The sequence below is a fragment of the Stenella coeruleoalba genome (genome assembly GCF_951394435.1).
Source record: "Stenella coeruleoalba genome assembly, chromosome: X".
In the NCBI taxonomy this organism is placed as follows: Eukaryota; Metazoa; Chordata; class Mammalia; order Artiodactyla; family Delphinidae; genus Stenella; species Stenella coeruleoalba.
The window spans coordinates 102,081,508-102,094,621 of NC_137152.1; positions in this window are offsets into that span (position 1 = coordinate 102,081,508).

Sequence of the window (13,114 nt, forward strand, 5' to 3'; positions counted from 1 at the left end):
TTGGAAATTTACTTAGTTTCTCTAGACTTCAGCCTAGAGCTCTGATTATATATCTATAAAATGCAGATAGTACTGATGCAGCAGTAGTTTTGAAGAGGGCAGCCAGCATTTTAGTTGTGATACCTGCTTTCCTTCCTGTTCCCAAGGAATTGTGTTCATCTGTTTTAAGCTCTCTGGGGGTTCCCTAAAAGACTGATGCAAGATACTTGCCTTTGTTTCACCTAACTCAGAACTGTCTCAGGGCAGAAAAGCAGCTAAGCAGAGGGCATTCTTTGAACACATTGAAAGGCAGATGAACAATCTGCTGCCACCTGGGGCACAAGATTACACTAGGTGTAAACAATTGACATCATGAAAACCTAGTAGAAACACTAGGGAAAAAGTTTCTTTGGGGAATAAAGGGTCTGAAGTGGTCTTGTGTATAACAAGGAATCCAGAAGGCCAAGTGTATGCCAGGGCAGGAAGAATGATCAGAAAGCCAGAGATGATCCTAAGCTTTCACCTATGGTTGGGTTTTAAGCTCAGTGTAAGCAGGAAATGAAGGCTAAGGTAAAGTAGTAAATGGCATGGCTAAGCCTTGAAAGAGTGCTCCCAAACCAAGGGATTCTGCAAAAACTAGAAAGTTTTTCTTTTTTCTTTTCTTTTCTTTTCTTTTGTCTCTCTGCTTTAAGTGAATGTCTGTCAAACCATTAGCTGACCACAAGCTAAAGGAACCAAGACTTCATAGACCAAACACAACAAAAATATAATCTTTAAAATTTAGGAAGTAATTAAACAAAAACCACAACCTACAGCAAGCAACAATAAACCCTGAGGACAGGAAATATTCTGATTTCCAGAGGTACCAACTCATAATATTTATTTTTTATATTTATGAACTACCAATTTATTAAAGAATACAATCTGAGGGAAGGAGTGAGGAAAAAGAGCAATGAGGCAAATAAGGAAGATATGCCAATATGAGGGTATGTTACTAAGGTGTCCACTGCTTGGAATTAAGTGAACTCATGTCCACAGAGAGTCTGTTACTGCAGTGGCAACTGGAGTGGAACAAGTGGTCAAGGGTCTCCAAAACTGATGAGGCTGAGAGACTCTGAGGTGGCACAAAATAAGTATCTAACAGTGTAACATTTGCATCATTAAAGTCCACCAAAGGCTAATATTTAAAACTTCAGTTTTCAACAAAAGTTGTTAGGCATGCAAAAAAACAAAATACTGTGAACCATTCAAAGGAAAATAAGACATTAATAAAAACTTTCCCTGAGGAAGTAGACGTTTGACTTACCAGACAAAGACTTTAAATCAACTGCCTTAAATATACTCAAATAGCTAAAGGAGACCATGCACAAAGAAATAAACAAAACCAGAACGTTTCAACAAATAGAGCACATCAATAAAGAGATCAAAATTATATAAAAAAGAATCAAATAGAAATTCTGGAGATTAAAAGTACAATAAGTGAAATGAAAATTTTATTAGAGGGTTTCAACGGCAGTTTTGAGCAGCAGAAAAAAGAAGTAGCAAATTTGAATATAGGTGAACTGAAATCACCCTATGTTATGAGCACAAAAATAAAAAAGAATGAAGATAAATGAACAGTCTATGAGATATGTGGGATACCATTAAGTATACCAACTTATGCATAATGAGAGTCCCAAAGGAAAGGAGAAAAACAGCCCACAACTTAAATTTGATGAGACACGAATCTCCACATCCAACAAACTGAATGAATTCCAAGTATTGTAAATGCAAAATGATGCACACGGAGACATATTAATCTCAAACATTGAAAGCCAAATCAAAGAGAAAATCTTGAAAGGAGGAACAAAGAAGTCATTTGTCAGATACAAGGGAGACTCAATAAGATTGTCAGCTAATCTCTCATCAGAAATCATGAAGTCCAGACTGCAGCAACATAACAAGTTTAAAGTGCTAAAAGAAAAAAAATGCAACCAAGAATTCCATATTGGGGAAAACCATCCTTCAAAAATTAAGGGGGAGTATTCAATAGTTAAGACATTCTTGGATAAACAGAAGTGGAGAGTTTGTCACTATAGAATGGTTGTACAAGAAATGCTGAAGGAAGTCTTTCAGGCTTAAATGAAAGGACACAAGACAGTAACTCAAAGAAATACAAAGAAATAAAGAACATCGGTAAATATAAAGCAGGTATTATTGTAATTCTGGTTTGCAGCTTTTCCTTTTGTCTAATGTGATTTAAAAGATAAGATCATAAAAGTATAAATAGAAATCTATGCTAATGGGCGCACAATGTAGAAAGATGTAATTTATGACAACAGCATGAGGGGCAGTATGAGATAGGAGTAGAATTTTTGTATACTCGTGAAGTTAAGTTGGTATTAATTCAACATTTTTTATCTTTTAAGATATTAGTTGAAATCCTAGGGTATCTACTAGGAAAATAACTAGAAATATGCAAAAAATAAAATGAGAAGGGGATCAAAACAGTACAATGCAAGAAAAATCAATTAAACACAAAATAAGGTAGTAACAGAAGATTTGAGGAACCAAAAATATATGACATATAGAAAATAAATAGCAAAATGGCAAAAATAACTCCTTCCTCATCAGTAATTAATTTAAATATAAATTGATTGAATTTCAAATTAAAAGGTATTGATTAGCAGGATGAATTTTTAAAAATCACCCATCTATATGTTGTCTACCGTACACTTGCTTTAGATCTAAAGCAAATAGCTTGAAAGTGAAAGGATGGAAAAATATATCCCATGCAAATAGTAACCAAAAGAGAGTTGGTAGTGTTCATTCTAATATAAGACAAAATAGACTCTAAGTAAAAATTATTAAAAGAGACAAAGAAGGATAGCATATATCGACAGAAGGGTCAATTTATCAACAATATGAACATTTATAGGCATATACACACCAAAGAGCAGAATTCCAAATTATATGAAGCAAACACTGATAGAATTGAATAGAGAAACACTTCTAGAATAATAGATGGAAGTTTCAATTCCCCACTTTTAATAATGTAACAATCAGACAGAAGATCAGTAAGTAAAGGACTTAAACAGCAGTATAAACCAAGTAGACCTAATAGGCATATAGAGAAGACTCCACCCCAAATGAGTAGGATATACATTCCTCTCAAATACATATGGAATATTCTGAAGGATAGAAGACGTGTTCAGTCACAAAATAAGTCTCAATAAATTTTTAAAAATTGAAATCATACTAATTATTTTCTCTGATTACAGTGGAATGAGACTAGAAATTAATACCAGAAAGAAAACTGGAAAAATCACAAATAAGTGGAAATTAAACAACACAATCTTAAACAACCAATGGATCAAAGAAGAAATCACAAGGGAAATTAATAATTAGAGACAATTGAAAATGAAAGCACAAAATATCAAAACTTACAGAACATAGCAGAAGCAGTGCTCAGAGGGAAATTTATTGCTGTAAACATCTACATTTACAAAGAAGAAAAATCTAAAATTAATAACCTAACTTTACATCTTGAGGTACTAGAAAAATAAGAGTAAACTAAATCTAAGGCTAGCCGTAGGAAGGAGATAATCAAGACTCACATGGAGATAAACAAAATAGAGAATTTAAAAAATAGAGAAAATTAACCAAACCAAAAGTTGGGTCTTTGAAATGGTCAGCAGAATTGACAAACCTTTAGCTAAAATTGCTCTGAAAAAAGAGAAGACACAACTAAAATCAGAAGTGAAAGTGGGGAGATTACTACCAATGTTACTGAAATAAAAAATATATGAGAATACTGTGAAAAATTGTACACCAACAAATCAGATAAACATTTAAAAAATTAGCACTAATTTTCTCAGACATTTCCTCAAAATGAAGAAGGAACACTTAACAACACATTCAATGAGGCAAGCATTACCCTGATACCAAAACCAAAGTCTTCATGTTACTGTATGCTAACACATATCTATGGAATCTAAAAAACAAACCAAAAAAATGGTCAAGAAGAACCTAGGGGCAAGACGGGAGTAAAGACACAGACCTACTAGAGAATGGACTTGAGGACACGGGGAGGGGGAAGCGTAAGCTGAGATAAAGTAAGAGAATTGTAGTGTATATATGGACATATATACACTACCAAATGTAAAATAGATAGCTAGTGGGAAGCAGTCGCATAGCACAGGGAGATCAGCTTGGTGCTTTGTGACCAGCTAGAAAGGTGGGTTAGGGAGGGTGGGAGGGAGGGAGACGCAAGAGGGAAGAGATATGGGGATATATGTATATGTATAACTGATTCACTTTGTTATAAAGCAGAAACTAACACACCATTGTAAAGCAATTATACTCCAATAAAAATGTTAAAAAAAAAAGAAATCTAAAGACCAGTATTCTTTTTGAATACTGATATAAGAATTCTTAACAAATACTAGCATATTTTCATAACCAAATACAGTGGCATATTAAAATTCTAAAAATTAAGACTCTACACAATGACCAAGTGAGATTTATCTCAGGAATGCAAGTATGTGTCAACATAAGAAAATCAATCAGTGTAATCTATGTATACAATGAAGGAAAGCAACCACATGATCATCTCAACTGATGACAAAAAGGAAAACTCCGCTATTTGGTAACATTCAAAATTATTTCATGACAGAAACATTCACCAAACTAGGAATAGAAGAAAACTCAACATGATAAAATGCATGTATGATAAACCCACAGCTAACATAATATTCAATGGTGAAAGAAGCTTTTCCCCTTAGATCTTGAACAAGACAAGGCTGCCAAATGTTATCACTTCTATTCAACAAGTTATAGCCAAAGCATTCAGATAAGAACAAGAAATTAAAAGCATCCAAATAGTAAAGAAAAATTAAAACTATCGTTATCACTGTTAACCAATGACATGATCATATATAATTTTAAACAATTCATAAAAAAGCTATTAGAGCTAATAAACAAATTCAATAAAGTCACAAGGTACAAAATCAAAACACAACAATCAGTGGTAGTTTTACACACTACCAGTAACCAATACAAAATTGAAATTAAGAATACAATTCCATTGAGCCTTGTATCAAAAAGAATAAAATACATAGAAATACATTTAACCAAGGAAGTGAAAGACTATACACTGAAAACTATAAAAAAGTGCTGAATAAATTAAGGAAGACCTAAATAAAAGAAAAAATCCATGTTCATGGATCAGTAGACAATATTGTAAAGGTTGCAATATTCCCTAAAGCCATCTACAGATTCAGTGCAAAACTTTCAAAGTCCCAAGTGCCTTTTTGGAAAACATGGAAAAGCTGTTTCTCAAATTCATACGTATTTTCAAGGGGCAGTGACTAGCCAAAGCAATCTTGAAAAAAAAGAGCAAAGTTGATGAACTCACACTTCTGATTTCAAAACTATGACAATGCTACAGTAATCAGAACAGTTTGGTATTGGTATATAAATACACATATACACCAGTGGAATAGAATTGATAGTCTAGAAATAAGCCATTACATCTATGGCCAACTGAGTTGTGATTGCCAAGACTGTTCAATGAGGGAAGAACAATCTCTCACAATAAATGGTGCTGTAAGAACTGCTTATCCACATGTAAAAAAATCAAGTTGGACTCCTACCTCATACCACATACAATATTACCTCAAGGTAGAACAAAGATTTAAATGTAAGTGCTAAACCTGTAAAACTCTTAGAAGGAAACTTTGGGTTAAATATTTATGACCTTTTACTTGGCAATTAAATTTTAGATATGATGCCAAAAACATAAGCAACAAAAAAAAATATAGAAATTGGACTTCATCAAAATGAAAAGATTTGCACATCAAATGACACTACCATGAAAGTGAAAAGACAACTTAAAGAACAGGAGAAAATATTTTAAAATGATATATCTGATAAGTTCTGGTACACAGAATATATAAAGGACTATTATAACTCAACAATAAAGAGAGAAATAACCAATTAAAAATTGGCAGAGTATCTGAATAAAATATTTGTCCAAAAAGGACATACAAATAACCAGCAAGTACATGACAAATTGCTCAGCATCATTATTCATTAGAGTAATTCACATAATATAATATTAAAATGGTTAATTTATATTATGTGAATTTTACATTAATAAAAAGTATGGGGATAATAATACCTTCACTGACATGTGGTGTGGAAAAATACATATATTTCATATAGACATACATACACATATATTTTAATCAATACATAATTTCAATTCTGAAATGAAGATACTACATAGAAAAGAATGGTAGATGTGACTATTTTCCTGAGCATTAATCAAATAATTTTTGTGTTTCTGAAAGTTTTGTGTTTTTGAATAATCAAGAGTGAAGCATTTAAAGAAATGTAAAAATGACAAGTCATTTGAAAAAAACTATAGAAGAAAGGGTATACAGAATAAATAGCCTAAGAGATCATTTATGACTTTCTATGACAACCAAGATGAACAAACAATGAAAAGACTAAATCAAAATAGGATCCACAAACAAAAGTACCAAATGCAAATAGTCAACCACTGGTTATTATGGAAGGGCATGAACCTGAAATCTGAGCTCTAAATTGGAAAAGCTCTAGATCAAGAATTCAAAACTTAAACACAGCAAATGCTGTTTAGGTGAAAGTGATTCACTTTACCAATTGTCTGAGTTACCAACTCTTTTATAAGAGCTGCTTACAGGAAATACACCTCAAGGAAATAACTACATGTCAGTATGTGTAGGATAACAACCAATCCAAGAGATGTGCATCAGATAGGCACCAAGGGTCATTCACTGCCTGCATTAGACACAGATAACTAATTGTTTTCTCTTCAGAATTTTATATCCTAAATAAATAAAGTATACTAACATTTTATTTAGTATTAAAAACCTCTAGAATAATTTATGTTAACATTGTGTGTGCATGGTATTCTAACACAAATCCAATGAATTCCCAAGGGATTAAAGTTAAATAACTTTCAATAACTAGATAAAAGTAAATAAAATTGAATATTAGAGCATTGAAAGGGCAATATCTTAAAAGCAATAGAATAAATTGCAATGAGAATAACTGGTAAATTATTCTTAAGATCTGTTGTATGTCCTTAAACTCTAATATAAAAGTAAACAATGCAACCATTTGTCACAAATATGACATGTCCACTTAATATAATTAATATAAAAGGCTCTAATATAAAATGACACATAACAAATAAATTACAAAATAGGAAATATGACCACAAAAAGGGAAATGGAAAAATATTCAATATCAGTAATAATCAAATAAGTTTGAATAAAGCAGCTTATTCCTCCTGACATATTCACTTGAATGCCTAATAGGAATATTAAACAACGTATTCAAAACAAACTGACTTCCCTGGCACAAAACCACCCTTACCTCAGACTTGCCAGTTTCAGTAAATGGCACCATCAGTCATCACTTGTGCATGTCAAAAATCCAATGAGTCCTCTCTTTCCATCATAACCGCATTTGATCCATCAGGAAGTCCTATAAGTTTACCTTCAAAATATTTATCCAAGCTGACCACTTCTAACCACCTCAACTTTATCACTCTAATTCATGATCATCTCTCACCAAAACTCCTTACTCTGGTCTACAGGGCCTGTCTACCTTCCCAATTTATCTCATACCACTCTTTCCATGTCTCACTAACTCCCTACCACACCAGCCTTCTTGTTTCTTGAACAGCTAGCTCATTTCCACTTTAGTCATTTTCACTTACAGATTCTTCTGTCTGGAAGATTCTTTCCCCATTTGACAATATAGCTTATTCTCTCAACTTTCTGCTCAAATGTTACTTCTTAAGACTGATCTTTCCTGATCACCCTATTCAAAATAACTCCTTATATCCCCACCCATTAATTTTCTATAACATTACCCAGCTTTAGTTTCTTCATAGCACTTGAGTATATAGTATTGTGTTATAATATTATTGTTTTATATTGTATGTTTGTCTATTACCTATCTCTCCCACTAGAACGTAAGCTCCATTAAAATAGAATCTTAGTCATGTGGCCCAGCAGCTAGAAGAGCTTCTGTGACATAATTGGTGCTCAATAAATATTTGTTTAATGAATGAATATTAATATTACCATTTGTTGCGTGTATTTTAAAAATTCTGCCACATCATTGGTGACTTTGCCAATTGGTTCTACTCTCTTATAAAGCAATTTGGAAATGTGTTATTTGGAGATGGTAGCAAATATTTAACAATCACTGAAAACTGTGTTGGATACTATACTAGGTGTATTACCCATACTTCTCATCGGTTCACTTATCAAACCAGTAATCCTACTAACTGGAGTTGATCCTGGGGAAAATATTAAAATTATCAAAAAAATTATATGTAAAAAGGCCTTTATTTTATTATTATTTATTATAGTAAATATTGACTGAATTAACAAACCAAGAACAATGGACTAGTTGAGTAGCTGCAGGGGCATATACCTAATGTGATAACGTGCCATTAAAGGATGCCGTTAAAGGTGATGATTCTAGGCAGGTTAAACATGGAAAAATTCTTAGGTTATAATGCTAAGTAAGTAAGCATGGTATAAAATTGCACCCATATGTTTAATGTAGTGGAGGGAAAACATTTAGGAAAAACCTGTAAGAAGTGCATGTTATCAAAATAGTAGTAACTAGCTGTATTAGGATCATAGAATTTTATGATGGTTTTCTGCGTTAAATTGTGTATGTGATTTTGTTATTTTAATTTTAACTAATTTTTATTTTTACCAAAGTGTTACATGCAGGGAGTTAAAGACAAATGATACAGTAAGTTTTGTAAGAAAACCTGGAACCTGTACTTCTGTTTCAGTTATGCCTTCTATACTCTTATGGGATTAACTTTTACACTTATAAATCATATACTTTTTCTTATATTTCTCAATTTCTCAATTACAGACATTATATATCTATTTAAGATGATGAAGCCTTAGTAATCTTAAATTATTTCACCCTTCTCTTCCCCCACTTTACTTCCACCCATCCTTCTAATACATCACCACTTTTTGTTGTCATCATTAAATGTTTACATTGTTATGATTATTTAAATATGATTCACTGCTGAGCCAAATAGTGTATACTGATTTACCTTCCTTTTGAACAACTTTAGGTATGTCCTTAAAGGTAAACATTGTGTTATTTTCTCCATTTTCTAAACTGTCTGCATACCAACCTACCAAAATGCTTCAACAGAAATTTTAAGTCCTTGTCACACCTAAAGAATGATCAATTTCATCAGTTAATTTATCAATTCCATTTTCTTCCTGAACACTTCCCTCCTGGAGTCCTCTGTCCTGTTTCAGTATGGACTGTTGGTTTTCTCAGACTCCTGAATAGCTTGTCCCTTCATAGTTGAGCTGAGAATCATCTTTATTGCCCTAGAGGAACTATGCAATTTGTGGCTGCCCAATATCTTTTGAAAATCCCCTTCCCATGTTAGTAGTTTCCTAAAGTTGCCTTTCGCATGTAGAAATTTAAACAAATTTCAGTATCCCTTTTTTACCAGAGTGTAGTCATATGACTAGCTTCTACCAAGCAGGTGTGCCTGAGTGATATATGGAATGCGGAAATAAAGAAAGATCTGAGGTTGTGTGGCTCTCTCAACAAGCAGGGACATTTTGAACATGAGCATATTGCTTATTTGGCAGCATGGGCCAACCTAACGGAGATAAATTGTGAGAAACTATTATTTCCATCCGTTTGCCACCAAGATATTTCCCCTGGTAAATATCTCATTCTTTAAGGGACTCCTTCTCTCTATTAAATGATGCTCCTACTGCATCCTGTCACACTCATATTTACATGTTTGTCCTCATTCAAAGTACAGAGGTCACTTCTGTTCCCTCCTTTCCTGTTTTGAAATATATATTCTTTTTTGGCAAGTATTTCCAGGTCTCCAAAGGGAAAAATCATTCAGAAGGGCTACCCTTTGTTGACTGAAAAAGGAAGAGTCCCACAGTCTTGATAGGGTGTTTTCGTTTCATGTCTCACACGTTTCTCTTAATGTATGACCTGCTTCAGAAATATTATTTCAGTTTACAGTTACCCTTCAACTATGCCTACACTGCCTTCTCTGTGCTTTGCATTGCTTTTCTCACAAAATATTCAACTTCTTTCTGTCAGTTATTTCCAAGGAATTGTTGTCCAAGTCAGGAATTTAGGAAATCTTGTGTTAAAATGCTGTGGATTTCTTGGTAGTCATTGTTTATTGATTTTGTAAACTATTCATGCCGTAGGAAGGCCGAGAAATAATAATCCGTAACAAGCCATCCTGAATAAAATCATTCATAGAGAATAAGGTCAGGGATAGTTTGTTTCAGAAAGGTACTCAATTCTACCCACCCCATTCCTCAACCAGACATTATCTCTGCGTTTGCTAGACCTTCGTTAAAACTAAAACTCAGTCCCATTAAAGGCAAGGGTATTATTATCATTAGAGAAATCTTTTGCAGTTATAATTATGAGGGTCTTTGACCCTTCACGTTACAATATACTTTGTATATAAAGTGACAGCCTAATTTGGCTAGAGCAAGTCTCTGTGTAAGCTAATTACATGTGGTAATTTTGCCTGAAAGGAGACTGACTTGAAAGTGAATCCAATTTAACGGTGAGGCGATTGTTATAAGAAACATTTCATTGTGGACTTGGAAGTCCCTTAAAGTGCTAATTTTTCACTTGAATAACCATATTGCCATAGCAAGGATTTTTCAAATTACTTAATATTTGTGAGATATTATTCAAACTGAGAAAAAATAAAGACAAATAGTGAGGATTTTTTAAATTTTATGGGAACAATTTAGGATTCTATCTAATTATTATTCATACACATTAAAATTAGCTTCTCTTTTCCTCTTCCCACTTATTCTTAAGATATGGTGGAACACCTTGCTCTATTAAAGGACAAATCTAATTTCTTAATTGCATATTCAACTCAGAAGGAGCATAGTTTGTCCATTTTATCAATCTTTCTGAGTTTTGCTTTTTAAAAATATAATCTCCTCTCTCAGGTGTTTTAATAATCTTTTCTCAGAAAATCATTACATGCATGCAGCTAGCAGCTATTGTATGGTGAGTTGAAATATGAGAACTGCAAGCAGAAAGGGCGGAAGAAACTGTAAGGAGGACTGGGAGGATGGCTTTAAACACTGATATCTGGCTGTGGATGGCTAGGCATAGGAGCTCTTTGGAGCACAGAAATCAAGATCAGGGCCTTTTTTTCCAGCCAAGACTTTCCTATAAATCCAAGTCAAATCCAACACAAACCCTGCAGATGGCAGCCACAGGTTTGTATTACACTTTACACAATATTGGAGTTTGTATAATGTAGAAAGCTGGCAGGGACACTAGCCAGCTTCAAACCTGAGCAGGACACTCTGACCTATTTGAGGACCACCAAGTACACTACATATTCTAAAATTCTCTTTCCTTTCAAGTTAACCCAGTTAGAATCGCTGTCATAAGTTATTCCACTGTGTTAAAGTCCAAGGCTTCCAGAGAGCCCCTGTAAAATTGCAAATCTTCTCTAGGAACACGTAGCGGGCGCTATGGTGATCTGCTCAACTCTCCCCTTCAGGAAGAGGCAGTAATGACCCCAGCTGTTTGGAGAGTTTGTGACTAATGGCTCTCACCTGGATCTCTTTCTATGAATTGACCTCAGCGAAAGATACCTGTCTCACTAAAAGCCTTATCTCTTCCATGGGGTCAGCTCACATCCAATGACTTTTCAAAAATGGAGCATAAAAGCCTGACCTTCTTGTCTCACTGCCAAAGAACTCCGAAGGGCCATTCTAGCTCCAGAGCTCCCTATAAGATAGCTGAGGCCACTGGTGCAACTTTCTCCCAGTTCTACTTTTCCCTCTGCTCAATCCAGTGTTGTTACCCAATAAATCTCCTGTAAGCAACTGTGAGAGTCTCAGAATCTGTTTCCTGAGGAACCTAACATAAAAGAATTGATATTAGGAAGTTTCTTAGGAACAAACTCTAAAATGTGATGGATAACTGGTAGTAGATGCATAACTGACAGCCCCTGGCACGTGGTTGTTGAACAACACAAACTTTTCATCGGTGATAAACTGGGATGAAATGCTAAAGTAGGGGAGTGACCTGGAAGGTATGATATCCCAGGTATTTGAGAGTCTTGTGTGGGGAGTGGTGAGAGAGAATAATTATAAGAACTTTTCCCAAAAAATGGCTGTGCTCAGGGTCATCTATGCACTGGAGAAAGACAGTGAAAGGCTGATGATGATTAATAAGCAATATAACAGGAAGTATGAAAGCCAGAGAATTTCCTTGGCAGCATATCAAGGGACTCTCATCTCCTGAACCTGGAGGGAAGTAAATGGAGAGAATCAGGCCCAGTACATATTTATAAGAATATCAGCACTCCAGAAGGCTGAATTCTCATCCCAGGCAGGCCTGATATGCCAAAGTCAGGGTCCTGATTGGGAAAGGTTGTGTTATCAAGACTTGGGATGAGTACATCTGCATTGGTGCACTTGAAAATCTTGTATCTCAATATCACCTTGAATCCTCTGGGTCCACAAAAATAGCCTACTTTTCCATGTTGAAGGCAGCCCACCAACTTGCTTAAAGACAACTAACAGGACCATCCCCCCAAAGGCAAAACATTGCCCCTTCAGGTTCTGCCTCCATGCTTCCTGGCTAACAGGCCAATAATTAGAGTCAAGTTACAACATAAACTAGTCAAAGAAGTGCTAGGCATTTTAAAAAATAAAAGGGGCTATACACTGAAATTGCCACAGGATCTAGCCAACATGTACCAAAATGAACTCAGAATATATTGAGGCTGGATTCTAAGAGTGTTGAGTCAAATGAGATAAAATATAAAGTTAGATAAGGAAGAGTGTATCAGGATAAGGCCACTCTTATAATACAGGATTTAATATCTTGACAAGGACCATAGGAAATGGTGCTAATACACAGTTAGGTGGCGTCTCGTAGGTTTGGGAAAAGAGATAGCTCTCACAAAGTGAAGTAGAAATGTCAGGACTTACCTGGAAAACACTGGAGGAAAGAATCAAAGGCTCAGAGAAGTGGGCATGCTGATATGGATATACTATGTACGTCTAGAAAACCCTCC